General features: G+C 45.3%; 1 protein-coding gene across 2 annotated transcripts in view; it reads left to right on the top strand.

The window, feature by feature from the left end:
* The window catches only part of MCF2 (MCF.2 cell line derived transforming sequence), a 795,890-nt gene that overhangs the window by 251,499 nt on the left and 518,249 nt on the right, over positions 1-26,142 (top strand). The gene's annotated exons all lie outside the window — the stretch shown is intronic.

Here is a 26,142-nt window from a genome sequence, read left to right as displayed (position 1 = left end):
GCATGCCATGGCGGTCTTTGCCCTGTTCAGCATCTTTGCCCTGTTCAGCGGAGCTTGACTTTGCGGTTTCTGACCTGTTCAGCAGTGCTTGCCATGGCGGTCTTTGCCCTGTTCAGCGGTGCTTGCCCTGTTCAGCGGAGCTTGACTTTGCTGTTTCTGACCTGTTCAGCGGTGCTTGCCATGGCGGTCTTTGCCCTGTTCAGCGGTCTTTGCCCTGTTCAGCGGTGCTTGCCCTGTTCAGCGGTGCTTGACTTTGCTGTTTCTGACCTGTTCAGCGGTGCTTGCCATGGCGGTCTTTGCCCTGTTCAGCGGTGCTTGCCCTGTTCAGCGGTGCTTGACTTTGCTGTCTCTGACCTGTGCAGCGGAGTTTGCCATGGCGGTCCCTCATTGCCCAGCGGGGCTGTGGCTGCCGGGGCCCTCCTGGGCACTGTCTCTGACGGTGGCCTCCTGGCCACTGATGATGGGGCTGCCCTCCTGGGCACTGACTCTGGCGGTGGCCTCCTGGCCAGAGACAATGGGGCTGCCCTCCTGGGCACTGACTCTGGCGGTGGCCTCCTGGCCAGTGACGATGGGACTGTGGCCTCCTGGCCAGTGACGATGGGACTGTGGCCTCCTGGCCAGTGACGATGGGACTGTGGCCTCTTGGCCAGTGACTATTGGGCTGGCGGTGGCCTCCTGGGCAGCGGGGATGATGGCGGGCTTCTCCGCCGTGCTGCTCTTCCCAGACTTTGGCGCTGTCTTCTGCCCATTCCCCACCTTGGGAGGAGTCACAGCTGAGTGGACAGTCCCCCCGTGACCCTTGTGAGCGGCTTTGCCAGCTGGAGTCTTCCCCTATCCCGTCGGGCACTGTCCAACTTCTGGTGCTTCACAGGGGGGGGACTGGCTGTGCTGTGCTGTCACACTGGCTGCCCTGGTGGCTGGTGCACTCCACATACCTCTAACAGGCACCACTGGTACTGGCGATTTTTTGGCTGAGGTGCTAGTACGGGACCTATGAATTGGAGGGGGGGGTGGGAAAGAGGTCAAGGTTGCTGAGGAAAAGTTTCTGACGAACACTGGGACGGGTAGCTGGAGGGGGTCTGGGAGTGGAGGAAGAGGAGGTGGTTGTAGGAGGTGTAACTTTTGTTGATTTGGGTGCAGGTGCAAGCTCTGGAGGCTGTCATGAGGTGGATGGCTGTTGGGTGGGTGTGTGCCTGCGTTTGTGTATCTTGGGAGGGGGCGTCACAGACACACTGGGAGAGGACACAGGGGACGTGTAAATGGTAGTGGGGTGGTGAGTGCAGGTGAGCGGGGTGTGGTGGTGGGTGTGCTAGTGCGGGACGTAGTGGCTGTAGTGGTAGTGCATGCAGGTGAGAGTGTAGACGACACTGAGAGGGAGGAGGGAGACGACGAGGAGGGGGACACAGTGGAGGCAGTGGATGTTGCTGTGTCTGTATGTGGGTGATGCTTGTGTGAGTGCCTGTGGGATGTGTGGTGCTTACGTTTGCCTGAGCTTCTCTTGTGTGTTGACGTGTGTGCAGGCTGGTCTGATGGTGTGCTTGGGATAGGCTGGGGTACAGGGGATTGGGTCTGGGTGGAGGAAGTTGGAGGGGGAGTCTAGAGACAGGGACAATGGCTGCCATCAGTGCTGAGGCCAGAGATTGCAGGGTTCGATGATGGGCAGCCTGACCAGAATGAATGCCCTCCAGGAATGCATTAGTGTGTTGCAACTCCCTTTCTACACCCTGGATGGCATTCACAATGGTAGACTGCCCAACAGTGAGTGACCTGAGGAGGTCAATGGCCTCATCACTGAGGGCAGCAGGTGACAGGGGCAGGGGCTGAGGTGCCTGGGGCGAAGGTGATGCCCACCCTCCTGGGTGAGCGGGCACGGGGCGAAGGCTGAGGGGCTGCTGGGAGGGCGGTGCTGGTAGGGGTGGTGGCGGCTGTACCTGTAGAAGTGGGGGGCACAGATTTTGCCGCCACCACAAGGGAGCTCCCATCGGAGGACAAGTCCGTGTCGCTGGTTGCTGATCCTGTGACCGCCGTGAAGCTCCCCTCGCCCTCCGTCCCACTGGTGTAGTCAGAGTCCGTGGTGTGGCCCTCCATGGCCATGTGGGATGCAGCTCCCTCGTGCTCCGGTGCCACTGTACCTCCGCCTGATGATGCTGATGCACAAAAGAACAGGGAGAGCACAAAAAGGGGGGGGACGACAGAAGAAATACAGGTTGAGTGCATGGCTTACCGCTACAGTTGGCGGACAATACAGACACAGCAGCCCCCTGCACTACGCCGCGCTATTGGGCTCTACTGATGCAGTTCCTGGGATATGGCCTACATGGCTATGGTGGAAATCAGCACACATAGATGACACAGGGGCATGTATACCTGTACTTGGCACTCTACAGAGGTGGGGTGGAGTGCCACATGGCCTGCATTACGGAGGGGCATAGCCTACGGAACTCGCCCTGGCCTAGGGAAACCAACAGCCCTCCTCCCCCACCCAGACACCTTCACTGCGTGCAAAGTCCGCTGAATGATAGTGTACTCACCCCCTTGTGTCTGCTGTGATGCCCTCAAGCGCCCATCCAACTCAGGGTAGGCCACCGCCAGGATCCGGAACATCAGGGGGGGTCATGGTGCGACAGGCACCCCTCCCACGTTGGGAGGCCATCCCCAGCTGAGCCTCCGCCATCTTCTTGCTCCAGCGGCGAATGTCCTCCCATCTTTTACGGCAGTGGGTGCTCCGTCTGTGGTGGACCCCCAGGGTCCGGACGTCCTTGGCGATGGAACGCCAAATATCCTTCTTCTGGTGGGCGCTGACCTACATGAAATGTACAGGGGAAGAAGAGAAGTCATTAGCAACTGCACCGTCGAAGTGAGTGGCCTACATCCCTACCCTTGCCATGTGGCACATGCATTCACAGTCCTTCCTGCTCACAGAACTCTGCCCCCTTCCTTCTTACAACCAGCCCTCTCCACCCAGGCATAGCCCATACAACTTGCTCCCTGTGTACTTACTTGTTGGTCTGGAGGACCGTAGAGTAGCGTGTACTGAGGGAGGACCCCGTCCACGAGCTTCTCCAACTCCTATGCAGTGAAGGCAGGGGCCCTTTCCTAAGACGCACGAGCTATTGTCTCTTCCAGACCGAGGTCACAGCAGCACTTGCAGTGTAGGTCCTCTCCTGTCGAAGATCAGGTATCGAGTGATTCAACAGATAGAAAATGGCGGTGATGTCCGCGGCGGTGCGTATCATCACCGCCGGCGCACTTCGTCATTGGCTCCTGGGACCCATAGGGTCCAATGTTAACCAATGCAGCTTTGCGCCGCGGTCTTCGACCGCCTACCGCGACGGTGTACCATGCCAGCGCAATTACCTCACATCCCATTGTCCCAGTTTAGAGGTCAGGCAGCCACCATTTCAGGGGCCCACATGGCTTCATTTTCAACTGCGTCACACATACCTAGGCCTGGACTCAACACACATACAGACAACTTTTTGGATTATGTTTCGTGTTCTGTGTAGCTGTGGGTACATACCTCTGAGTTGCTTGACTCTGTGGTCGCTGTTGTCCTTCCTAGGCACCGTCAGCTGGGACATGTGAGGAGATGGCAGAATCCTCCGGTGTACCTACCGCTGGTGGACCTGTTGACAATGGAGAAGCGACATTTAATCATCACCTACAGGTTTGACCGTGCCACAATCCAGGAACTGTGTACCCAGTTGGAGCCTGACCTGATGTCAGCTATCCGCCATCCCACAGGGATTCCCCCCTCAAGTGCAGGTGCTATCAGTGCTCCATTTCCTTGCAAGTGGGTCATTTCAAACAACAGTGGCCATGGCATCAGGGATGTCCCAGCCTATGTTTTCCAACGTGTTGTCCAGAGTGTTGTCCGCCCTGCTGAAACACATGAGGAGCTACATCATTTTCCCTCAGGTGGAGGATTTGGCTACTGTTAAAGGTGACTTGTATGCCCTTGGACATATCCCCAGCATCATAGGTGCCACTGATGGGACCCATGTGGCTTTGGTCCCCCCCCACAGGAGTGAACAGGTGTACAGGAACCGGAAGAGTTATCATTCCATGAATGTACAGATGGTATGTTTGGCAGACCAGTACATCTCTGAGGTAAATGCTATGTTCCTTGGCTCAGTGCATGACGCCTACATCCTGGGGAATAGCAGCATCCCTTATGTGATGGGTCAACTCCAGAGGCACCGTGTGTGGCTATTAGGGGACTCTGGTTACCCCAACCTGTCATGGCTACTGACCCCAGTGAGGAATCCCAGGACCAGGGCAGAGGAACGTTACAATGAGGCCCATGGGCGGACTAAGAGGGTGATCAAATGCACCTTCGGCCTCCTGAAGGCCAGGTTCAGGTGCCTCCATATGACAGGTGGTTCCCTATTCTACTCACCAAGGAAGGTGTGCCAGATAATCATCATCGCCTGCTGTATGCTTCACAATCTTGCTTTGTGACGCCAGGTGCCTTTTCTGCAGGAGGATGGTCCAGATGACGGTGTTGTGGCAGCTGTGGAGCCTGTGGACAGTGATGAGGAGGAAGCAGAGGAAGAAGACATTGACAACAGGGACTCAGTCATCCAGCAATATTTCCAGTGACACACAGGTGAGAACACTTTCTTGCCTACTACAAGTACTTTCACACTTCTACCTCTATCCTGTCTGTCAATTTCAAGCAGTATTTGGTAACTGAGTTGTACATTTCCATTACGGTTTCACAGGTGTGGTTACCAACGTGTGTCATCTGCTTGCATTCTTCACGGACTTTTGATGTCTGACATAGGTATGTTGACATTACATTTGTGAACGGATTTTGTCACTGTCATAGCTAATACACATTTTCAAAATCACAGACTGACTCCAGATTGTTTTGTGCTTCAAGGGTGTTTATTGACGTGCTAATTATTGGAGGGGGTGGTAAAATGGTGAGGGGTGATGGTGGAGGAATGTCCATGGCAGAGTCCAGTCTATTAGTCTCACAGGTGCACTGCCCATATGGGCATAGGAAGTGGAGCTGGGGCAGTTCCAATATGGACAGGGTTACAAAGTGGGACAGTGGGATGACAATCATGGTGGTCTCATTTCTTGGCGGGGGTCTTGCCATCGTGCTCTGTCCTGTTCCTGGATCTCAGGGACCGCTTGTGGGGTGGTTCTCCGTCTGCAAGGGGTGGGGTGCTGGTGTGGTGGTCCTGTGGCAGGGCGTCCTGTCCACTAGCGCCGGCGGAGGTGGTGGGCAGTTCATCGTCCATGCTAGTGTCAGGGGCCCCTTGGAGTGCCACGGTGTCCCTCATGGTGTTCTGTATGTCCTTCAGCACCCCTACAATGGTGCCCAGGGCGGAGCTGATGGTTCTGAGTTCCTCCCTGAACCCCAAATACTGTTCCTCCTGCAGGCGCTGGGTCTCCTGAAACTTGGCCAGGACCGTAGCCATCGTCTCCTGGGAGTGGTGGTATGCTCCCATGATGGAGGAGAGGGCCTCGTGGAGAGTGGGTTCCCTTGGCCTGTCCGCCCCCTGTCGCACAGCAGCCCTCCCAGTCCCCCTGTGTTCCTGTGCCTCCGTCCCCTGGACCGTGTGCCCACTACCACTGCCCGCAGGTCCCTGTTGTTGATGGGGTGGTGGGTTACCTGGGTTCCCTGTAGTGGTGGACACACAGCTGATTGACGTGTCCTGGGTACGGAGGTATGGGCCCGCTGGGTGGATGCTGTGCTGGTGTTTCCAGAGGGTGGAAGGTCTGTGTTGGGCTGTGCCTGTGCGAGGGGAACCAACTGTCCCGAGGCCCACGATGGTCCGGGCTGGTCATCTGGATCTAGTTGGCCAGAGCTGCTGTCATCACTCTGGGCCTCTTCTGTGGGTGGGGTGGAGATGTCTGGACCCTCCAGTCTGGTGACGTTGGGTAGTGGTCCTGCAGGGGTGTAAAAGCATGATTATTGCATGTGTGTGTGTCATGGTGTGCAATGGGTGGGTGAGCGTGTACCCCAGTGCTAGCATTCCTGTATTGGGGCTTGTGTGATGATGGTTGGGGGGGTGTTCTGGGTATGTGAAGTGGGCATGCTTTAGTGATGGGTGTCCATGCTTTGTTGTGTCATGCAGGGCTTGGTGTTTGGATGGGTTTGTGTTATTTGTACATTAGTGAGGAGTTGGAGTGATAGGGGAGGGGGAGAGGGTGGGAGTCTGTGATAGCATGCAGGTAGGGTGGGGGATATGATAGTTAAGATTTGACTTACCAGAGTCCATTCCTCCACCGACTCCTCCGAGGCCCTCAGGATGCATAATGGTCAAGACCTGTGTAACCGGGCATCTATCGCCCCGGCTACACGCGCTCCGACGGAGCCCGTACCAGCATACCCCCGGGGCACTCCAGAGAGTCCCGAAGGAGTGACGTCAGACGCAGAAGGCGTCTCGTCCAACAATGAAAGAGAGGACGGACGAGAAGAACGCCGTCTCAGAAAGCATGAAGGGACTCTGAAGACGCGGATCGAGGAGAGAGACACGCCGAAGCAGGAAAAGGTCGGGGAGGAACGCGACTCGACCAGAAAGACGCCAGAGAAGGAAGGAAGCTTCGGAGAGCCTCCCACCACTACCGGAGAGAAATCAGGATACTACGAAGGGGCCAGCCACGTCCCAGGAGGGGCGTGGCACCCACAGGTACGTTCGTACCTAACCTGGGGGTTTTGGCCGGCTTGGCTAAGGGGAAGGAAACCGAGGGAGGGGAATCCGGGGAGCAAGGAAGGGAGGTCATATATAGAAGGGGAAATCCACTGACCCTACCACTAACCTCACTGTGAGGGGAATCCCTCTTAGGAAAAGAGATAAAAAGAAAGAGGAAAAATAAACCAGAAGGTTCACGGGAAGGTGACACGCACTACGGAAGAAAAATACCCCACCACAACTCTACACCTCCCTTCCTCCCACCAGCCTTTTAACCCTATTAAGACCCCTGCCTTACCTCTACACTTACCTGTTGTCCCGTTCTTCTTTTGTTTTAGGGAAACCAGAGCCGCTGCCACGAGGGGAAGACCAGACCTCCTTCTATCCGGGAATGGGCTACACCGGAATCTCGACCCCGAATCCTACCAGAGAAAAGAACCCGGATGAATATATTAAGAAGCCAACCTGAAACATAAGAACCAAAAAGACAACCTTACTTACGTATAAATAAACCACTTATCCATTCAATCCTGAGCCTATAGAGTTATTCCAATATCTCTTCCGCCTGGAGGCAAAGAACCCATTACAACCTGCTCCTCCCATGTTGTTAGTTGTGGGGGAGGAGGTGCGGGTCTGCCGCCAGTCCGCTGTACCGCGATGTTTTGCCTGGAGACCACGGAACGCACCTTCCCCCATAGGTCGTTCCACCTCTTCCTGATGTCGTCCCGATTTCTTAGGTGCTGTCCCACTGCGTTGACCCTGTCGACTATTCTTCGCCATAGCTCCATCTTCCTAGCTATGGAGGTGTGCTGCACCTGTGCTCCAAATAGCTGTGGCTCTACCTGTACGATTTCCTCCACCATGACCCTGAGCTCCTCCTCCGAGAACCTGGGGTGTCTTTGCCGTGCCATGGGGAGATGTAGGTGATGTGTGGGGTGGTGTATGTGGTGATGAGTGTGGTGATGTGTAGTGGTGTGTCGTGTTTTGTGCGTGGATGTTGTGTGGGTGATGGTGTTGTGTGCCTCTGTGTGGTGGGGTTGTCTATGCTGTGCAGTCTCTCTGGCCTTCGTCAATAATTTTTGGTCGTGGGGGTTTGTGGGTGATGTGGGTGTGTGTTTTATATTGTGTTGGGTGTGTGGGAGTGGTGTTTGTATGTGTATCAGGTGTGTGTATTTCGAATTGTCCAATGTGGCGGTGTTTTGGAGATGTGTGTGTATTTTAGCGCGGCGGAGTGTACCGCCAATGGAATACTGCGGTTGAAATACCGCCGCGAGGATTCGTGGGTCGTAATAGCATGGGCGTGTTTCTGTTGGCGTGACGGTGGAGGATTTGTTTTCGCCAGTTTATCACTGACCTTCGGTGTGGCGGACTTGTGTGGGTGTCTGACTTTCGGCGGATTCCGAGGTGTGGGTCATAATAGCTGTGGCGGATTTCCGCTGCCGTGGCGGTGTATTGACGGTCTTCTGCACGGCGGTGAGCGGCTTTTACCGCCAATGTTGTAATGACCCCCTTAGTGTTTAGTGTTTGGTGTTGGTTCATATCAGTTTACATTTACTTATTTTTACTGATTTATTTGTTTCTATGATTAACCCTCAAAATCAATTGCCTCAAGGTAACTTTAGAGACCTCACTGACCGATTTATCCTTATATGTTGAAGAATCATTGAGCATATATGCATATTTGTAAAGCCTTTCTGGGATCTAGTGAAAAGGTATCAAGCTTGATTGATTCAGGCAGGGTATTCCATATTTTTCCTCCAAACTGTAGAAACTTCTGTCCTCTTTCCAACACAACTCGGTTCTTGAGAAATTTAAAAGCAGCCTCATTGCTAGACTTTAAAAACCTCATTGAGTGAAAATGAGAGATTGTGTCCTTTAGGTACGAGCCATTGCAGCCCATCAGGCGTATAAACACAAGGCAGCCTTGCTTAAGCAGTGCGTTTGGCAAAAGGCAGTCAATACTGGAAGCTGGAGTTATCTTTTTAATACCAATATAGCTGGCACATTGTGAATTAATTGGAGCTGTCGGGTATGGCCTGTAAGTATGAATTCTGTACCCCCAGCACTTTATTGATGTAGTAAAGTTTGTCATTATTAAAAGAAGTTGCAACTATATTGTGATATTTGTTCTATGAAAGACAGTGTTTGTTTCTGTTGTCTGAGGCAGAAAAAGGAGGACTGGATCACTAACCATATATGTGTTTCAAAGGAGTGGTTGAAATTCCAAACAACCTCCATTTTTCTAGCTGTTTTAGGATACGGTGTTGGAATGCTGAATAGATGAGGGAAACAGGTATCATAAATGTAGTATTTTTTATATCATGTGTGCTAGGGCTCTCGTGGTTCTGGGTGGACTCTAGACCGGAATTACGTAATGGGATGAGAGGTGTTAAGGTGTGGTTATAAAAGTTATGACGCAATGCCAGTGGAGTGCAATAGTATGTTGAAGAATAAAGATGTCTAGTACAGAGCTCTGTATGTGACATATACATTTACATGCTCCTGAGCTGGGGAGGATGCTACATTAACTAATGTCTTAAGCATGAGGTCCGAGCCTACTAAGAGGATCTCCATTTTTGTACTGCTCATTTTAGCCTGCTTACAATAATCCACTGGGTTATATCATTTAGCCATCTTTTTAGATTAAAGAAATCCTCCTTGGGTCCCTTGATACGCAGCTATATCTGAATGACATCAGCATAAGGATTGAACTGCTTCCCTCTGTTAGAAAACATATGATTTTGTGATGAACCCTTTAGAGCGCTACATTTCACCTGTGTTGCAGTGGACAAATATGAGTTAAGATTGGCCCTGAAAGGGACAAAACCTCATTATGGTCTCATCTGGCACAATGGTGTGGAACCTAAACCTTGAAATTAGGAGGATTAAATCCACTGTATTGAATGCTGCAGACATGCCTGAAAGTAAAAGCAGCCACATGTCCTGTTCGTCTGCAGCAGCTATCACATCAAGCAGCACTATAGCACCATCTTTTGTCCAGGTGGCGTTGAAATCCTGACTGGAAAGGCTAAATAACTTTTTGAGGCTACAAAAAAGCCAGTACCTGTGAGGTGGCTACTTTCTCCAGACCTCTGGAAAGAGAAGATAGACCTGCAATGGAGCAACAGTTTTGTTAACTGTCAAGCTCTAGGGACAATACTTTATTAAGTGTGTTAGAACTGCCTGTGCAGGACATTCCCTTTTTATTGGATCTGGTTTACCATTTTTGTTACACCTGGTGCAATAAAAAACATCATTTGGGGCTTTATCTTGTTCCTGCAACGAATCATAGCAAGGGCAGGTAATTTCTAATTTCTTTTCAGAAGGGGTGCAAAAACAGGCTTGTCCATGTCCTCAAAGGAAAATTGAGGCATCGGTTTGCAATATTTATCAGTAATGGGGCTTGGCTTTTTTGTGTTTGGGGTGGAAGGATCAATTATCTTCCGTTGAGAGTCCATCCCTGATATGCTGTATCTCTTTCTCCAAAGAGGCACCTTGGTTTTGTGAAGGTTTGTGTTATCTTGGAAGCCTCTTTTAGTGTGTTAAGGGAGTCAGTGAACTTTCTATTTTTTTTACATATATTTTTCCTCTTAAATAAAGCATTTTGTGTCTCTCTGCTGTGCTTTAAGTATTGTGTTGTGATCTTCACTATGTCTGTTTTTCTCCATTTTGTCTCAAGGCTCCTGGTTCACTCCATGCTAGTATGAATCAGGCTGGGGAGGAGGTTCTGAATATTTTATTGTAAAGGGTGTGTGTTTATTGAAAATGCTAGGCATTGCTGTTAAGATTCATTAAAGATTGATTTTTTTTTCAACATCACAATCATAACATAGTTTAATACTAGACAAAATTAACTCTGTTTTCATTCAATCCTGGTCCTTTTCTGTCAAATCTACCTGTTATTTTGGTGATTTTAAATGGTGTTGCCATCATTATTAATGCAAATGCATTTAGAAAAATATCTGGTCATGCTGCTGGCTTGATATCAGTTTTGGCCGCCTTCAATGTCCTGAATATCATCAGGTTCAGATAGTGGCCTTTAACATGCGTAATCATTTTTCATAGAGGTTTGTTGGAATATCAAGCCATGTATTTATTTGATTATTTATTGCACTAATCATGATTTACCGATTTACCTACATAATGTCACATGATGTAGGTATACATTGATTATACTAATATTTACATAAACCCAGCCCAAACAATTGTTAAAAACTGTTTCTCCAAAGGTGAAGATGCTTGACACCAGCAGCTGTGATACATTTGTTACATAAAGATTCTTTTGGTAAAATGGCATAAGATAAAATTATTTAATATTTATCACCAAAGAGAGTAAATAACAACATAGACTAATGAGTCTGTTGAGCTGAAAATATATTTCTTAAAGGTTACAACAGATTAGCAAGCAACCCCCTTTGAGGATCTTGGGCCATCTTCTTTTTTTTTTTTAGTTTCTAGAGTTCTGCCTGCCTCAAGAGAGCATAAGTAGTTCAACAAGAAAATTGCATTTCCTGCTGCCCCAACTTCAGCCTAGCACACCATAGTCTTCCATAATAACAATACTGATCTTTTATGGGAGGTAGCAACGTTAAATTCAGATGTGACTGGGGGTTCCACTATTGCCATCAGCTCTTTTTGTCTTGTGGCTTGTTAGCCACTATCTGCAGTTCATCAGTTTCATGTAAACTAGTTGACAAGGTAGGCTTCTCATAAATATAACACTTGGGTTGCTTATTCTTTGTGGCATTTGCAAAACAGTGTCTTGTAGTACCATTGTGGTGGTTACCTTTTAGATTCTCTTTCCTCTAAACAATGGTACATGACCCTGAAGTGTAACACATAACATGCAAAACTCTATAAAGCTACACAAATGCCATCAAATTGAATCACTTCTTTATTCTTACCTTTCATATACCTCCTTATCATAAGCTGATCCATTCACTAAGTGAGTTATGCACTTGAAACACGCTTGTTTAAAAAATGTAATGGTTATACAAAACAGCAAAACTTTGATAATTGATAATATATAAAAATACAACTCTTCATGGACAGTGAGTCTCTAAATAATAACAAGCTTACTAGATCTCTACAACTCCTTATAATAATGTCCATTCCTTTGTTCATCAAACTCCATGATGGATAGCAGGAACACCAGATGTCATTGACTTCAGCAAAGCTCTGTATCTACTATTTTTACTTTTTGGCCTCGTTGGAATTTTGAGTTTCAGCTCACATCCGGGGCACCTAGGCAATCATTATGTATTGTCTTAATTTAGGTATTCACTCTAATTTCTACTTTGGATAGTCTGTTCAACATCATTTCTGCTGCAGTCAGAACACAATCAACCACTGTCTTCATGCACATTTTCTAACAGAATGATCAGCCGGGCACAGACTCCTGTTTATCTGACATCAAACTCTGGGTAAAGTGAGGTTTGATTCAGCTGAATGTAGCAAAGCCTGACTAAGTAACAGTCACTTACTGTTGAAATCTCAAACTAGAGAAAAAGTAAATGTGATGGACAAAAGAGCCTTGCAATGAACTTTTTAAAGCATAGGTCTATGGGCCATATGTACAAAAAATAGAGATTGTGATTTCCTAATTCCGACTTTTATCAAATCACAAAGAGGGAATTGCAATTCCTAATTTAAGAAAACTTAAAAAGTTTGGATGGTGATTCCTAATGGGGTTACAAATAAACCTGCCACAGGTAGATCACAATTTGGGACCATCAGGAATTGCAGCCATGACAGCGATGGTGGCCTGCTGGGTCTCTGACTGCTTTTTAATAAAGTATTTTGTGAATGCAGACCATTTTCTTTAAAGGAAAACAGGTTGTGTTTCAAAAAATAAAATAACACTTTTTAGTTAAATGTTTAAGAGTAGGCAGTGGTCCATTGGATCACTGCCTGCTCCTAAAATATTAGTTTCAACATTTACAAATGGGAATGGGTCCCAATAGGAGACATTCCCATTTATGAATGTTTACCACCACCCTTGAGCTGTAAGTAAAGAATGACTTTTTGATAATTTTAATTGGGTTGCAAAACATTCATTCATAGCACTGCTATTCAGTAATTGGAAAGCACACCCCTTCCAAATACAGACTTGCTAAGCACAATTTGTGATTCGGTAACATGTTACTGAGTCACAATTTTTTGTTTGTACATCTCAGAAGGGAATGGCCTGATTGTGCAAATTGGGCTGTTTCCGACCACAAAAATGCTTTTGTACATATAGCGGAATGTTTTTTTTAAAAACACCAATTTTTCAAATATGTAAATGTGTCTCCAAGTATAGTCAAAGCATAAGTGGGTGTTATTAAAAGTATTTTGTCACATAGAAAGTGATGTGAAATATTGGCAAATAAAGTGCCCTTTGTATCTTTAAAACAAACTTTATCTTCCCAGTATTATGAGAATTTGTAAATTGGTAGGAACCCAACTCGTGACTCCTCCAGCTTTTAAGAATAGCCCTTGTGAAGGGACGATTCCACATGAATGGATCGTGCATTGTGAATTTCTCAACCTCACTCGCTCTAGTATGGAGTATCTTCGTGCCCTTCTTCTTCCTCTTCTTATTCTTAGGATTAAACAAAGTTTGCAAAGTATCTCTCCTCAACCTCGGTTCTAACATGGATTGGCTGATATATTGTGCACACAAACAATGTGGCATTCCCGCACTCAGTGATGCTTTGCGTAACATCACTGTATAAGTGTCCGGCATAGATACACTCTGCTATTTCAGGGGGCAAGTGGAGACAAGAAAAACATCGTAGCTGTCAAGTGGCTTTTAAATTTAATTTAATCTCTTTATTTCACTCAAATTTTGACCTGTTTTGCACCTAGTAGAATTAATTATGCTTTTGAGTCATTTTCTCTAGTGATAACTTTTATACCATTTTAATTTCCTTTAACTAAACAAGGATACCTAAGCTCAAATCCCCACTTTCAATTTTGTTTGCTTCAGGTCTGTTTGACACCATAAAGGTTGCTTGTTTTTTTGACAACTACGAGGCACTTACATTTTATTTGTCAGCTCATTTTTACACTGGGTATGGCCTCCTGGCTTCCGGTGGTGTTAAGATTGTGACTTTGTTGTATGTATCACAGACGTTTACTGCATCTAGTCAGTTGATAGTTGCAGATGGGCTTACCTTTGGCACATCATGCCCAGGGTGCAGGACTCTGCACTCCCCTCTTAATGTCAACATGAACATGGGACTTTGACACTCAGATAAAGACCAGTAATGGCTTCTTGCCTGGGCCGGTGCGCCTACAAGACGTTCTTCTGTGAAAGCATTTGCTCAGCTAGATATCCTCTGCCAATGCAGGACACTATATAACAATTGCCTCTGCCTTCAGAATGGGCTTTCTCGATTATGGATTGTTAACATTTTTATTTTCTTCATATACATGTTATGGTTATACATATGCGACAAAAAGAATTTAGTATATGAGACCCCCATACTTAGAAACACAACTTTAACCAAACACTTCTTACTCCAACTTCATAATTAGAAATTCTTATCGTGGAATTGGTCTAAATTTCCTGTACATAATTTTTCTTTTAATTATCTAAATTCGTTTTCAATGCGTGGGTATTTTCCTATAAAACAATTAAAAATTGTAGTAGTCTGTGTCTGTTTCACTCTATTTTTCTGCATTGTCTCATGCTTTGTTTCATTCTTTGTATTTGATCTGAAGAAACAAATCTCGCTTATCTTTTTAAATTCAGCTTTGTAGGACAGAGGAAATGGATTTTTGCTCCTTATGATTCAAAAGCTCTTTCATGTGTTCCAGATCTCTTCTCAGTTTCTGTTATGCACTATCTAAGTATTTGTGAGACATGGAAGCATGTCTTCCTCTTTTCATAGCCCTGTTGAGTCTCATCTCATGGGTTGACTCGCTCTCTTGCCTTATCGTGCCCCCCATTTTCCTTATTAATAGTACGTTTCTTTGTTTTGATTACGCTATCATATGATTTTCTGTGGTACTTTGGCCTCTCCTTTCAATTTTCAAGTGTTTCATTGTATTTTATGAGGGTTCTAGTCAAACCACTGTCTTGTTCGAGCTGTGGCATGAAGGTTTTCTGCATTAACTTTGGTGTTATGATTCTGCCCTATCTCTTTTAATTTAATTTCATGTTGTGCATCTTCTACCGTATTTTCTATTGTTTTCAGCAGCTACAGTGATGTGTGTTTGTAGATAGACTAAGAGTGGGTCAAACAAGGCTATTTAAAAGCTAAAACTAGTCAGTGACTGGTGACGACCCCTAAGCCATTCAAACTAAGATGTCCATGCTTTCACCGCTAAAGATTTTCAACTCTGTGACCATGTTTCTCTTCCAGGAATAGGCAAAAGATAATACAGAGTTCCTTCAGAACGGAGATGAAAAATGGTAGCAGGCAAGTTCCTTCTGCTTTTTCACTACTTTAAATTGAAGACAGAACTGGATACACAATGCCTCCACACTCTTTTGTTAAGATATTCAAACAGCAAGCAGGCTAGTCTTCCTTGGGGGCGTAACGGATGCCCCTTCAGCTCGTGCGTTGCAGGAGGGGTGTGGGGCACTCTTCGGAGGGCTTGCAGCCCTTCATGGGGCCCCATGCAGCCCCAGGCCAATGAATAGTTGAGATGTGGGAAACTCAGGGGTGCGTCATCACATTCTGCAGGGGAAACCAATCATTTTTAGGTCGAGTGCGCAAATGCTTCCAACCTGTTGTTTTCTGTTGGGCTTTTAACCACGCCTGTCACTTTCATTCATTCATGGGCTTGCCTTTTAAAATTCCCTTGATTTAATTTGTGAAAGGCATGCATCCGTCATGCCTTTTCCAGTGTTTAGCCCTCCTCGAGTGCACCGGTCAACTGCAGAAAACATGGAGCGACTGAAAACATGCGGTACTCCATATTTTCCGAATGGCTGCCGGAATACTGTTTCTTCTTATTTCTCACACAGCACGATCTCGCTGGTCAGCAAACGAGCACTTTGCATAACTAGCAGTTACTTCTATTGTTTATCCAAGCGCTCCTTGACAAATTCAAAGTTTTACACAGAGTGATTGCGCTAGTTATTTTTAAACTATATTTTTGTAATTTTCCCCTGTTCATATTTCCACCCCGCCCACCCCTCCCCTTGATATTTGCGGCAGCCGCTGCTGCACATACGCATTGCCACTCATCCTCTAGTGAGATCATGCTTTGTTTCTTGTGTACATACAACAATGTTCCTAGTTTTTTAAATTATTTTTTTCAATTCTCCCCTGTCCCTATCCACACCACCCCCCACCCCTCCCCTTGGTTTTTTATCCTACCCCATCCTTATAGGGATGCAAACATATCTTCTCAGAGGCCGTTTGTATTTCAGAAGGCGTTTGTTTGATCCAAGACCTGAGGTGTTGTCTTATCTCTCACCACGCACCTCTTTATCAGTGATGCCTCTCAACATGCAAGCACGCACTGCTCAATAGAAGAACGTTTCTGGGAAATTGCTGCATTCAAGAGTGCCACTGCTCTGAGGCTTCCTGTTTAGGATCTTGCGCTACAGTGAAGACACAACCTATGTTGGAGAGGTGGGCAAGCAAAAAGGTGTCAAATTAGCGGAGAGCAGAGTTATGGATCTGGCTCAAATCTTAGTCCGTGTATGAGCGGAGCCCTGAAAATACGTTATGTAAATCACACAACAAACCACGTAAAATATTATAGTTTCTTCAAATTTAGAAAAGGTGTAATTTGTTTCTCACATTGATGCTTTGAGATCAATGGGGCTCCTTATAGCACAGCATAGAAAAGTATTTATTAAAAGTGAAAGTTTTGTACAATTGGTGGTCTGACCACAAATATTCAAAAGTGCTTAGAATGCAATAATGAAATAAAGAATAAGGTGGAGTAAAATATTTGCCTAAAATCACACAATTTAAGCAGGCAAACTGCAATCTATCTAGGTTTTCTGGTTTCACTCTGTACAGAGCAGTCTGTAAATCACTGTTTGTCTTTCCTTATGTTAAGGATTTATTTTTACCCCTTAGTGCGATATTTTGTAATTTTTCAAATTTAGCTCTGACTCGATCTGAAGGTGTCAGAGCGCTTTACATGCGCACCAGTTACATTACACAAGGTCACATGCATTGTTTATAGGGTGATTAAGTGATTTGTCTGGAATCACATGATGTTGAGCTGACACCCACAGTCTGCTTCTCTGGTCATAACATCACATCCCGGGTAGAGGGCGGCAGAAGGCACACAAAACCTCAACTGTGCTTGAGGTTCCAACGGACCTGGAGCTGAGGCAGGCTTTGTCCTGAAGCCTGGCTCTCGCTTTCAGTGTCCCGCCTACCTCTACTGAGTTGCGACACATTGATATTCCCCATAGCTGAAGTACCTTGATTCTATCTTGATTAACATTTTACCTGAGATAAATTAGGACACACAGGCTTTTCATTGCAGCTAAAGCTGTTGCCTATTTATTGAACACAAAATGGGTTAATTTGTCGGCGTTCAGAGAAAAATTGGCAGCTAGATGGCCTAAGCTGACTGGCCTGGAGATTTACTTGCAGCCACCTGGAAATGTTATGATTTTGTTGTTGTCTTTTAGGTGTACTTCCCCCCCCCCCCACCCTCACCTTTGGACACCATAGCCAGGAATTACATTGCCTTTGCTCAGGGCGGGCCTTTACAAGAACTGATCCACAGAAAAAGGCAACAAAGAAGGGGGCCTGTTGCCCACCTCTAAGGTACTCAAGTGACCACCCCGGGTGTTTCTTAATGACCCAGGGACTCCGGTGGGATGTTTCAACTTATGGCAGTGGCAGGATAGACTATTTACTTAGGCATGGGGAAGCAAGGTTACGTTTCTTATATGTAAGTCTTGCAGGTGATGCAGTCAGCTTCATTGTTGCTGCATCGCAACACCACAACTACAGCAATGTGTGATATAAACAAATGCACATCACAGTGTAGGCAATCCCAGTTTAGGCTAGTGCAGGCTGCATACACATTATCACAAATTCCCTTGATCGTGTTTCTCCTGCGCTGCAGTTCACTCAAACGTGCTACCGGGGTGATGTGTATTTTTGGCCTATGGCTGCTAAAATTTGGTTTATCCAGTCGTATTTCTCATCCTTGAGGGCTTGGGCTCTAGCCCCCGCCAGTAGATCCCACCCTTCAGTAATAAAGACTAAAGACGGAATTACAAGGCAGGGTTGACTAAGTTATGTGGCAAAAAAAAGTCCTCTTATGAGTTTACAATGCCACTAGCACTAACTCAAGCAAACGCGAGACCTATTGCATTGTAAATGTTTGTTGTTTATGTAGCTGATCTTCCTCTCTTCTTCCTTACACTTCGCTCACTGCTAAAAGGGGGTAACAACAGGTGCCACCATTTTACATTGACATTCGAACAATCCAACCTAAAATGCCCATCTTTCTGCCACTCATGACTTTTACCCCAGAGGACTGCTTCCTGTTCCAGAGATTGGCAGACGCATTCATTGCGTCCTTTTCACAACAGAAGCCAAACATGCCGGCAGCCCAGTTCCCTTCTTCCTACCTTAATTCCCTGGCCTGGTTGCTCAAATGAAGTATCAAAGAAAAGCTTAGTCACCCAGGCCCATCTGTTCCTCCTCCGATGCTGTGTTTGGCTCTACTGTTCTATGGTAGGCCTCCCTCTCAAAGGAAACTTGGTGTTTTGGGTGCAATTCGGTGGTATATGTGGCATTGAAGAAAGCCTTGCAGTTTGAGCAGAAAATATGGATTGTTTAACGACGTTGTTTTTGGTACATTGACAAAATGGAACTCTGTGCAACTGCTCGGACTATTTTACATGCAGTTACAGTAGTTAGCAAAGTGTTGTATACGGCAACATTACTGCAAAAATGTTTATTTTTCAGGGTAGGTCACGCCTCGCTATTATGTGTGCAGCACTGTTAAGCTAATGCAGAGTTTAAAAGCCTTAAACTAATGCCACACATGTCCGAAGCAAATAAAGAGGGGTAGGTTGCAAAAGGATTCCATCCTCTACAAGGGTATCTGTCAGAGCAATGCGGGCTCCAAGAAATGGAATAGCATCCATGAAATACTGTAGGATGTCATCAAAAAACCTTTGGGTCATCAGAGAAAAGTGATTTAGCGTTAGGTAGAGATGCCAGAGCTGTGGGATGGTACAAACAACAAGATGGTCCAAACGGGGACTATCAAAAGCTATTTACAACACGAAAGAAATTCCCACAGAACAAAGGGAAACGCCATTACATTAAGACACTTTAAAGTATCAGAATACAGAGGAAGAGGTAGAGAAAGGGAATAGGATAACAACACCAGAGCCATATAATATGCAATAAATCACTTATATTAGAGTTTTGCAATAAATACACGAAATTCAGAATACAACAGTTGCTCCATCATGTGATAAAGTGCTCAAAAAAGTGCTCGTGAATCGCAGTGCACACAAGGAGCTGGATATAGCCTGTCTATCACAAAATAAATGACTTCTCCAATACCCTTATATTGGAGAGTCAAGTTTTTAACCATTCTTTCCCACTTCGAGAAGAATGGTGTAGTCCAGGCATGAGTGATAAGGTTGGTAAAATTTCGACCCAATAACAAGCATTTGCAATTAAATGGCTCACATTTACTTGAGTTGGAGCTATTGGCATTGTAAATGCATAACTGAACCTTTTTGCCACATTAATTGGTCAACCCTGCCGCATATTTTGGTATTTTCTGCCACATAATCCCACTGGCCCTGCGTATAACTCAAGGGCTAGTAGGCCTTCTGAAATATTGTTTTAAACAAGGCCCTTAAAACACAAACTACTCTCCGGTGCAAAAAATATTTACTTGGCAGTTGGTGACACTGCCTGTGGGGCAATGAATGAATAACTGTACTCCAAGAATGGGTGCTTACTGGATCACTTTCCCTGTACTGCAGTCTGGGGAGTCGACGAAAATGCCCATGATTTTTCACACTTTTGAGGAGAACCATTTCACATGGTATTAATGATCCTCAGTCAGTCTTGAACTGAAATATAAGTTATAAAACATTTACCATTTTACAGCATAATCAACTGTAAGCTCTCCTGGAGGTTACTTTTATAAATAGATACAGACTCAACCATGTGTAGCTAATGCAGTCAGGTTTCTGCTTTGTATTCACAGCTTGTATCACCTTCTAAAAATAAAACTACAAGTCCAAGAATGCAAAGCAGATACATAAACTAAATTAGAGAATCAAGTTTTGAGCTAGGGAGCTGGACAACTCTTCAAATACCACTCCAAGGGCTGGCTTCCAACTTTACAATATTACAGTTGGAATGCCCTCTTGAATAGTAGTGTATCACAGTAAAAACACTGCAAAGCCAGGATTTCAGCACCTTGCCTGACTGTTTTTGTCACAGACTGCAGCTACAGCTTATGAGCTGGGGTTGGCTGCCTGCAAAGGGTTTGGAATGGGCTGCAGTGCACACATTTCCAAGGTATTTATTAAGGAGTTCAGTAAATTTGTAATATTGCGCGCAAACAAATAACTCATTATTCCTGGAGGCAAAAAAACACACACATCTTCAAAGCAGAAAATAGCTTTAAAGCACTATGCAGTAACACTGCTGCTACATACAAATGTTAAAGCACTAAATACTGAGCCACTCCTGGCCCCTTCAGCTCATTCTTACAGCTGTTTTTTTCCATTTGTGACTTTTCTCTGTTTAGAGTGCATTGCATGTAAAAATGTAAAAATAACTCTGGTGATTAATGTTCTTTCTGGAGAGAGATCATACTTTTGTCTATTGGAAGCTTGGACGTATTGTAAGGTAGCGCAGAGGGTTAATGTACCAGCTGCAAAGAACGTGTGCTAGGCAGATTACATAGTGCATGTTGGACTTTTTTGCTTGTGCAGGGTCATCCCCAATTTTTTTGCCTCCTGTCTCCTATTTTTTTCTGACCTGTTGCTGTTGGCTTTGGAACTCTGAGCACTTTACAACTGCTAACCAGTGCTAAAGTGCATATGCTCTGTGTGTAAATTGTATGTGATTGGTTTATCCATGATTGGCATATTTGATTTACTAGTAAGTCCCTAGTAAAGTGCACTAGAGGTGACAGGGCCTGTAAATCAAATGCTACTAGTAGGCCTGCAGCACTGGTTGTGCCACCAGACCTGCAATTGCAGTGTCTGTGTGTGCAGTTTTAACTGTAAATTCGACTTGGCAAGTGTACCCACTTGCCAGGCATAAACCTTCCCTTTTCTTAAATGTAAGGCAGCCCTAGGTAGCCCCAAGGGAAGGGTGCAGTGTATGGTTAAGGTGGGACATATAGTAATGTGTTTTATATGTCCTGACAGTGAAATATTGCTAAATTGGTTTTTCACTGTTGCAAGGCCTGTCCCTCTCATAGGTTAACATGGGGGCTACCTTTAAATTTGATTAAAGTGTAGATTCCCTTTGGGAGCGGATGGACATGTAGAGTTTGGGGTCTCTGAGCTCACAATTTAAAAATACATCTTTTAGTAAAGTTGATTTTAAGATTGTGTGTTTGAAAATGCCACTTTTAGAAAGTGAGCATTTTCTTACTTATACCATTTCTGTGACTCTGCCTGTTTGTGGATTCCCTGTCTGGGTCAGTTTGACAGTTGGGCTCGTTGCACCTCACACTAGACAGTGGCACCAAAGGAGCTGGGGTGTAGTCTGCATTTCCTGATGAGCCATCTTGCTAGGAGGGAGGGGAGGAGTGGTCACCTACACCTGAAAGGGCTGTGCCTGTCCTCACACAATGCAGTCTCCAACCTCCTGGTGACTGTCTGGGGCCTGGCCTGGGCAAGGCAGGATTTCACATTCAAAAGAGACTTTACTTTGAAGTAGGCCTACTTCAAAGGGGAAATTGGGTATAAGAAGGGCACCCAAAACCACAGACTTTAGAACACTTCTGGAAACAAGAGGAACCTCTGCCTGGAGAAGCTGAAGAGTTGAGGAGAAATGCTGCCCTGCCTGTGCCCTGCCTGTGACTGTGCTTTGTGGAGCTATCCTGCAGTTGCTGCTTCTGCCAGAGTAAGAGGGCAAAGACTGGACTTTGTGTGCCTTCCATCTTGTGAAGAAATCTCCAAGGGCTTGATTTAGAGCTTGCCTCCTCTTGTTTGAAGTCTCCAGGACAGCAAAGACTTCTCTCTGCCAGCACCTGGAGTCTCTGGAGAGACTCCTACTCTGACAAGTGGTGCCCTATCCAGTCCCTGGGCCCTTAAAAGGAAAGCTGGTGGAAATTCAAGGAAATCGACTTCGGACGATTTTGGACCGACGCCGCTGCTGAATCCGGTGACGCTGCCTGCAACCGAATCTGTGATCTTTGCAGGAACGCGATGACCTTCGCAGACCCGATGCCGCTGCAGCCCAGCTAAAATCTATGACTTCGTGGAAGTCGCCGCACCACGTCATGACCGATGCCGCTCGAAGTGCGCGTTTTGCACAGACGCCGCAATCCCCGACTTCGCGCATCGACTTGCTTTCACTCGTCACCAGAGGTACTGTACTTGGGGGTCTACGCGACTCCATGTCCGGCGCCGCTGGTGTCGAATTGTTGGGAACAACTCAGTCACGACGCCCTGTTAACACCTCATCGAAGCATATTGTGTTTCTAAGCACTATTTTTGAGTTTCATCTTTAAAAATCCATAACTTGATTTGTGTATGTTGGATTTTTGTCGTTTTGGTCTTGTTTTGTTTAGATAAATATTTCCTATTTTTCTAAAATGATGTTGTGTCATTTTGTAGTGTTTTCATTAAGCTACTGTGTGTGCTGGTGCAAATACTTTACACCTAGCACTCTGAAGTTAAGCCTACTGCTCTGCCAAACTACCAAGGAGGTCAGCAGGCGTTAGCTGAGGGTGATTCTGTTTTGCCCTGACTAGAGTTAGGGTCCTTGCTTGAACATGGAGTAACCTGACTGTCAACCAAAGACCCCATTTCTAACAGTGCATATAATGTAAAAATACCAAAATAACTCTAGCGATTAATGTTCTTTCTTGAGAGAGAATGTACTTTTGTCTAGTGGAAGCTTGGACTCATAGTAAGGTATTGCACAGGATTAATATGCCTGTTGTAAAGGATGTGTACTAGGCAAATCACAAAGTGCATGTAATGTCAAAATGTCAAAATAACTCTGGTGATTTATGTTCTTTCTGGAGAGAGAATGTACTATTGTCTAGTGGAAGCTTGGACTCATACTAAGATAGCCCAGAGGGTTATTATGCCTGCTGCACAGAATGTGTAAGAGACAGATCACTGAGTGCATTTGATGTAAAAATGTAAAAATAACTCTGGCGACTAATGTTATTTCTGGAGAGAGAACATAGTTTTATCGAGTTTAAGCTTCGATTCATCATAAGATAGTGCAGAGGGTTAAGATGCCTGCTGCAAAGAACGTGTACTAGGCAATCACATAGTGCATAAAATGAAAAAATATCAAAATATCTGGCGATTTATGTTCTTTCTGGAGATAGAACGTATTTTTGTCAAATGGAAGCTTGGAGTCATCATAAGGTAGAGCACAGCGTTAATGTTCCTGCTGTAAAGAATATGTACTAAGCAAATTGTAGTGCATATAATGTCAAGATGTCAAATTAACACGGGTGATTAATGTTCTTTCTGGAGAGAGAACGTACTTTCATCCAGTGGAAACTTGGACTTAATATAAGGTAGCGTAGAGGGTTATTGTGCTTGCTGCAAAGAAGGTGTGCTAGGCAAATCACAAAGTGCATATACTGTAAAAAATATCAAAATAACTCTGGCGCTTTATGTTCTTTCTGGAGAGAGAACATACATTTCTCCAGTGGAACCTTGGAGTCATCATAAGGTAGCACACATGGTTAATATGCCTGTTGCAATTAAAGTGTACTAGGCAAATCACAAAGTGCATGTAATGTAAAAATGTCACAATAACTCTGGTGATTTATGTTTTTTATGGATAGAGAACATACTTAGAGAATAGCAGAAATGACCCTAATTAGGTAAGTGTAAACATTGTGACACCACACTTTCTGCACTGTGAGCGCTATGAACGGCATGAGTGCAAAGGGGAGAGACAAAAGGAACAAGGACTTCATTATGAGATGCTTTGGTTGCACACACAGACATCAGCAATCAATGAGTTAACAGGTTTAAATTTCATAGTGTAAAAGTGTATTTACCTCGAACATGAAGCATGGCGTCGAGCTTGGCGGAGAAAGGATCGCAACTGGGATTTAAGCCAAAACTGAAACCAGACGGGAGGAGGGGCCATCACACTCTCTAGCAGGAGGAAGCGTGACATAGGGTGATGGCCAACAAAAATGGTCTCTTAGTGAAATTCCCTGGAAGGTAACTAAGCACACTGAGGAAGGGACCTTAAGACAAATACACCAATAAAAAGGAAGCATTTAAGACAAGTTCAACAAAGAACAAATAGCAAGAGTAGGCATGGTTAAAAGCCCATATTGAATACAACATGTCTCGCAGACAGCTCTGCGCACTGCCAAGCTCGACCTAAAATGGTCATTGAAAACCTTAAAACAGGGTTTTCATCAGGACAGAAAATGAGGGGCGACGTGTGGGGATAGTGGCAGTTAACAAATTGCCTGGTGTGTTTTTAAAGACCCCAAAATCCTCCTCAACTTGCCAGAAACTCACCTAAGGTAGCGCAGAAACATATCCCAACGGAGAGTGGATAAATATTTAAAGATGAGGGCTCAAGAGCTTTTCGTCTATGGCAAATGTACATTCACTGTTCTGAAATGTGAAAAAAACACTAATAAAAAATCCATGTATATCATGAAAATCTTCGCAAGAAATATATCAATGTATAGGGTCACTCACCGAAGCAGGAACAGAATGTCCTTGAGTTTGGTATATCAAGAAACGTTACCTTTCCCCAATAATGTGGCGAGGGCTGCTAAATACAAAAAGACTCCCGTTCAATACAGTAGTAGTATTTAAACCAATCAGAAAGTGACAGGTAGTTTACTCACTAATCACAATGGACAAATGAATAATTAGAGTGGGAAAGCCCATCACAAGAAATGTAGAATGAGCTGAAAAACATGTAAAAAGAGGAGGCAATTGCAATCAGGACCCCATTTAATCAGAGAACAACTCAAGTTAACTCTGAACGGAAACACAGCTCCCCTCACCTTCCTTCGATACAATGTATCACTCAGTCCCTCTTGGCCCCCACTGAAATGCGAGTGGGAGCTTGAGGGAGATATAACAGGATGCGGCAGCGGGACTACCATGCTTGACACTATGGTGCTGCTCTCAAATTGGAGGAGCATCCAAGGTAGCGCCATAGTCACCTTACTCCAATGTGAACTCGCACGGGAATGGTGTGTGGAGGCCGCATGTCATTCCTGAACTATGAGATATTATATTGATTCATCTGAAGTTTAATTGTGCCAAAATTCACTTACTGAAAAAATGCATGACTTGCAAAAATCTTTTAAGACAAAATCTGGATATTGTGCGGTAATAGTAGAGCTGTAGGATGGTCAGCAAGCAGTGGGTGGGGGTGGGTGACATGGTGTGGGGCTGCTCATCTTGGGTTATGTTCACACCACAACTCTAATGAACAGAAGTGATTTCAAATTAGCTGTTTAGTCAAAGTACTGCAGGGCAAGCAACTAATTTCTTTATCATGCTGTCTATGTTGAGGTGGTTGAAGGGAAGGGACATGTGCCTTTTTGGATTTTGAATCCAAATTCAGTGATGCACAGTGTGTATTTGTTTGTGTGCTGATAGGAAAAGGTGCGGTGTCCTGAAGCCCACCACTTTTATCTAGTGTGTTCGTGGGTGGAGGGCTGGGGTTGTACATGGTCATAAATTATCATCTCTTACTCATGGTTGGGGGCGAGAAATTGTGGACTCTGCAAAGCTCTAAAATAAGCTTGAATGAGGAGGGTACATAAAAAGCCTAACAGGGGCCTGTGCTGGGTTATAAAGCCATTCTCTTCGATAAAACATGCACAGATTGACCAGGAGGCTAACATTGCAAACAAAGACTATTTTACGAAAATACAATATTACATAACCTTAAGTGTTATAATTAGGTTACCCTGTTGAATTATCTTACATATGTACGCCATAAGCATAGTGTGAAAAAGTTGCTGGTAAATGACGAGATGGGTATGATAGCCCATCTTATGATAGTTGAAATGACTGATATCCTGAGCAGCTATATTTGCATATGTTGTACTACATAACTGGCTTCTGAATGCCGTAAATACTTTTGCACACACTGTATTTTCCAGTCTTGGTGAAGGCCTGCACATCGAAAAGGCCATACCACTGTCAACGTTGGTTTTGTCTGAAACCAAATCTTCTTACATTGAATATTACACATAGAGAAGATTACATTCTATGAGACCTTTCTCTAGGTCCTGCTGATGACAATTGATGTGGGACAGTACCGCTGCTGACACTGGCATACACCACTTATGCTCAGCAGCCCCAGGTTCTACTACACTCCAACTGCACTACTAATGT

This window comes from Pleurodeles waltl, chromosome 2_1 (assembly GCF_031143425.1).
Source record: "Pleurodeles waltl isolate 20211129_DDA chromosome 2_1, aPleWal1.hap1.20221129, whole genome shotgun sequence".
NCBI lineage: Eukaryota > Metazoa > Chordata > Amphibia > Caudata > Salamandridae > Pleurodeles > Pleurodeles waltl.
The sequence above is the reverse complement of the archived record's forward strand: the minus strand, read 5'-3'. Positions and strand labels throughout refer to the sequence as shown.